The sequence below is a fragment of the Sinocyclocheilus anshuiensis genome, unplaced genomic scaffold, assembly GCF_001515605.1.
Source record: "Sinocyclocheilus anshuiensis isolate Anshui unplaced genomic scaffold, SAMN03320099.WGS_v1.1 scaffold871, whole genome shotgun sequence".
NCBI lineage: Eukaryota > Metazoa > Chordata > Actinopteri > Cypriniformes > Cyprinidae > Sinocyclocheilus > Sinocyclocheilus anshuiensis.
The window spans coordinates 310,994-316,817 of NW_015542392.1; positions in this window are offsets into that span (position 1 = coordinate 310,994).

The following is a 5,824-nucleotide window of genomic DNA, read 5'->3' on the forward strand; positions in this document are numbered from 1 at the left end:
TATCTGCATGAAACAGAAACAGCAGACGAGCTGAATGAGACGCAGATTCACTCTCTGCCAGCAGGTGGCGCTTAAAGCTTTCCTTGGTTTCCGCTGTAAACAAAGCAGCGCTGCACTTATGAACTTTAATATGCATTATACAGAGGCAAGATGAATAGAAAAAATACCATCTAAACTTTTCTAAAGACAGTAAGTTCCCCTCAGACATACTTTCATATAAACTACCCCTAATTGAATCGCGATTTGTTTAGCATCTCAACCGATTTGAATCGTCACATATTTTAATCGATTTTCAACCGGCTCGCGGTTAATCGTTACATCCCTAGTTACTATGCATGCTATCGTGGAAAACTGATGATATGATGCTAATATGAGACTTCTGTACGTCTCTATCACATATCTTGCCATTAGTCACACAAGTCGATTGGACCACCCAGTGGACAGATGTTTTGTAACATCAGGCAGGATATTTGGATTGTCTTGCAAGCTTCATCAACCTGGATTTGCCCACACAGTTCTTGAGTATACTAGAGTCTGAGTCATGCAATTAGACTAAACCGAGCGCAGTCTCGCTGCATCTCAGAGAGAGACACCATTCCCTCTTTATCTGCTCGATGGGCTTCTGAAGGGCTTGACTCATCTGACTTTAATCTTTCAAAGGAGAAACAGATTTAGCAGATTGCGGAAAGTCTCGGGCAGATTTCTGGAACCTGATGGAAACTCTTCAGGTGCGCTCTGGGGACATCTAGAGGTGGAGAGGAGCAGCACAACATACAACTGATGATGAGCATCAGAGGGGACATGAAAAATGTCTTTGCTTACACACCTTTAAAAAACATTACATTTTTGCAAGTCCTCTGCAAAGTTTCAATGCTGGTACTTCATAGTGATAATATCAGTTCAAGCTCTCAAAAGGACAAAAAAAAAAAAACTTAACTGAAACACTATAAAATAAATCTGTGTGTCCATATTAAATTTTAGGATTAAAACAACATCGAATAAGTTATAGATCAGAGTTTGGTGAATATTTTATATATTGCTACTCTATCGTTTAAAAGATTGGTATCAAGTCTCTTATGCTCATCAAGACTGCATTTGTTAAAAATGTTGTAATATTATTACAATTTTAAATACTGGATTTCTAATTTAAAATGTAATTTATTTCTGTGATCAAAGCTGAATTTTCAGCATCATTACTCCAGTCTTCAGTGTCACATGCTCCTTCAGAAATCATTCTAATATGCTGATTTATTATCAATGTTGGAAACAGTTGTGCTGCCTAATATTTTTCTGGAGCTTTTAATACTTTTTTAAGGATTCTTTGATGAAAAAGAAGTAAAAAAAAACAGATAGAGATTTTCACCAATTTAACATTCTTGCAGAATAAACATATTAATTTCTTATAATAATAATAATAAACATTTAAAACAATAGTAATTAAATGCATACATAAATCTACCTATATATCACACGTATTTCACAAATAATTACACAGAAAAAAATTCAACAACTGAAATAGTATTTTCTTGTAAAGCATACTGCAATAATCAGTTTTATTTATATATTTTTTTAACTGTGTGGCAGATGATAGAGACCATACCGTTAAGCTCTCAGAAGGACAAAAAAAAACAAACAAACATCATTAAAACACTGTAAAATAGGTATATGTCCGTATGAATGCTTTTCAAACTTATTCAGGATTTAAGCCACAATAAATAAGTTGAAGGTCAGAGTTTGCTGGAGACACAGGTATGATTTAGGGATGTGGGTTTGTTGTTTGATCAGATGATTTGACGTGTTTTGGCCAGAGTTTAGTCACGACATGGACTGCTATCACAATCAGGGCTGAGGAGATTAGGTGGAAACCTCTCTGGATGCAATTAAATGATATCCGAGCAAGATTAAGGCACTGTTCCAGAACCTGGTGAGCCGCCTACCTAGACAGCATTTTAATGCATCATAGACTCTAATATGCTGCTGGCATTCAAACACAGATGACATGACAAATACTAAAAAAATGCATGTCAGTTTTTTAACCCAAATAATTCAGGTTGTTATGCAAATTGTATAATAAAATAAATATTTGTTAAATAAATAAATGTTTAATTCAATTAACAACTGACTACTTTAGCAAATGTTTGCATGACGGATTTATTTTTATTATTATTAAAACATTACATTAACATACAATATTAGCTATGCAACATACTAATGGCAAATTTTAAGTCAATTATGATTATTATTGTTGTTAAGCAACACTAAAATTAAAACCATTAAAAAACATTTTTGTATACTTGAAATAAAATAAAAATAAGTGTTAACGAATATAAAATAAAATATAAAAATGGCAACTGAAAAAAGTTTACAAGGCAACATTTCTCTTTTTTTTTTGTACTTTTAAGTACTGAAATAACTGAAACCAAATAAACGAATACATTAAAAACTTATGTAGGCATGTTAAAAAAAATTATAAAAATGGCAAAAACAAAAATTTAACAAAAATTAAAGTGAAGACTAATAAAATCTAATTCAAAATATTAACACAATCACTTAGATTCCATTTCAATGAGATGCTCCCTTCGAAGGCAGCTGCCTATGAAGGCAAGACACAATGAATAAACTTAATCTGTGTTTGTATGGAGTAGCTGTGAGGGTAATTGCTGAAGATATGAGCTCAGCAGATTATCTGTGCTGATTGCTCTGGTAATCAGCTCGTGTAAGTAGGTTCTCATGAGGTCTCAGCCTACCTGCAGGATGAGGCACTTGGGCCTGCACAGATCATACGGGCATAATATGAAAATAATCCAATGACATCATTCCGCCTGGTGTTTTTCTAGTAACGTTACATGTTGGTCTACAAGCCAACACGTCTCTCCTCAAGCCTAGAACGATTAGATACAAAAACAGCTACGAGGGGTTAGCCATAATGCTAACTTCCCAAAGAAGCCATTGAATTAAACCACACCCCTTTTCCCCAAAGTCACGTCCTCCAAGGATATGACAGCCAATCAGATATCCGCAAACCCTAAAGTGGTTTAGCTGAGTAGCTTCCGCACTGCGCCCCTGCTGGTAGATGACACAACTACACCATTTTCCATTTATTTCATTATACATTTATTTTTACATTTACATTTACATTTAGTAATTTAGCAGACGCTTTTATCCAAAGTGACTTACAAATGAGGACAATGGAAGCAATCAAAATCAACAAAAGAGCAATGATATGCAAGTGCTATGACAAGTCTCAGTTAGCTTAGCACAGTAGTCTACACGTAGCAAGGGTTTTTTATTATATAATAAATAAAAAGAAAACCAATAGAATCTATCTATCGATCGATCGGTCTGTCTGTCTGTCTGTCTGTCTGTCTGTCTGTCTGTCTGTCTGTCTGTCTATCTGTCTATCTATCTGTCTGTCTGTCTGTCTTTTATTAACATTTATTTATTTGTTCATTTTTTAAAGTGTCAGTAGAGATATATATATATATTATATATATATGAAATTATTTGCACAATTTCATTGTTATTATAATTTGTAGGTACTCACATGAAAAGTATTTTGTTGGAATTTTGTTGACGCAGACTAGCATTGGCTCTGAATAAACTATGCAAACTATTATTCCCCCGGGACATTGTCTCCCTTTCCATATCAACAAACAAACAGAAAAGCCCAAATAAATCAGCTCCGAATCTGCCCTAATTGTCCAGTCTCTTAGTAGAAATGTCCAAATATCTGAAAAATGTCATTATTAGTGCGAGCTCTTCTGGGAGGCCATTAAAGAAGTTGTTGGTAAACCTCAAAGGTTTCGTAACTTTGTTGTTTAAAGCCGCAGTAATGTGGGTTTGAGGAGATCATGATGGCAGCCGAAGGCGTAACCCTGCGCCATCCTGTGGCTCTGATTCACCATCTTCATCCAGATGTGTGGCCCGGGTCTCTGTGGTTAAAGCGCTCAAGGATGTCGCAATAAAAGGCATTCTCTTCAAATTTGTTGCTTCCTCTTATTCAGCAGATGTGAAGGAGGAGTATTAAAGCAGGCCGAAGTACTTACTTTTGCAGACTGCTTCTCCTAATTAGGCCTAATAAAATACTTTAATGGAATAAAAATTTGCAAAAAGCTACTCACCTAAAGCATTTCAATAAATCAAGTGCATAGACTGTAGTAGGGATGCTTGGGACATGTCCCTACCAATATCCAGCAACTACTAAATCGCCCCTAGCAATAATTTTGATCAAACAATTAAATATATGTGTATGTAACCACTGTTGTTGTAATTTTGATCCGAAATAGGTCATACCATTGATATTACCTGAGAAGTTAATACGCTAGAAAACCACGCGCTTAGGACATACATTTAATACACAGTGTTGTGGAAAGTTACTTTTAAAAGTAATGCATTACAATATTGCATTACTCTAAAAAAGTAAATAATTACATTACTTAGTTACTTTTTATGGAAAGTAATGCATTACGTTACTTTTGAGTTACTTTTTAAATCTGGGCAGGGCTTGCTTGTTTGTTTTTAATAAAAAATTTTTAAAAGTTCTTATTTTATAAATGTAAAAGCCCCCTTCACAACAAAAGTGAAATGAATAAGCCTCAGGCTGAAGGAAATGTAAATTCACGTCGGTACAGTAGAGGGCGCAGCTCAAACAAATTGCATGAATGTGTCATTTTTGCTTAGTATGGTTGAAGTGGATCATCGAAGGTCAGTAGCAAAGACATTGGTTAATAAAATGGGATTAAATACATATTTAAATATTTGTCTTATTTAACATATTCAATTATTGCAGGTTTGTATAATATTCTGCGTTTGCATTTGACTGTTTGTATTCATTTTGAGGAACCCTGAATCTGTTTTTGTGCAGGTGAGATGAGTAAATACATGTTCATATTTAGTCTAGAACTACACACACAGTGAACACAACGCCTCTGCACTTACTCCCGATTTCTCTCAGGATGGCAACACAAGAGCTGTCAGTCAAGACCTGTTTTTATACAGTCTATGGTCAAGACACACAAAGTAACTGCCGTTACTTATTTGAAAAAGTAACTCAAATATTTCCTTATAAATTAAAAATGTATAGTTATTGTGTAAATGTATTTTAGGTATGGAAATTACATATTTGGAATTTTGATATTTGGGACATGGTCATTGTGCTACTTTGGGACATTTTTTGACTGGCCATTGGCCTAGTTTTGTCACGCAGACTCTGCAACCCTGGCTGTATGGAGCAGACAGATGCTTTTGTGTATTTGTGTAACTGAATTCTACATATAGTTCCTTTTAAAATGAATGGGATTGCTAACAGCTTTCTCCAGGTAGATTATGGTCTGTTCTGCTGTTTAGTTACTGAACACCATAGACCCCCAAAAAACATGCTGCTCTCCCTTCATCATTAAAGAGACCGCAAACAGCTCTGACCCCTAGAAACTGACCATCTGGACCTCCTGCGGCTCTTTAATTACTGCTTACTCATTTAGCTGAGGCTTTTATCTGAAGTGACTTACAGTTCACTTTGTGAGGACGATTCCCCTGGAGTAACCTGAGATGTCCCGCTCAAGGGCACAATGATGATAGCTCACAAACCAATCTTTCGGGGGTTTGAACCTGCAACCTTTGGTTATCATCCCTGTCTATACAACATTGCTATGGTGATTTACACTGATTTACATTCTCCGCAGGGTCTGCGGCCTACTGTGTGTTGATACCACTGTCAGATTAAAGGGGTAATACGATGCTATTTTGAAGATCATTAATTTGTGTATTTGGTGTAACAGAATATGTTGACATGCTTTAATGTTCAAAAAACACATTATTTTTCAAA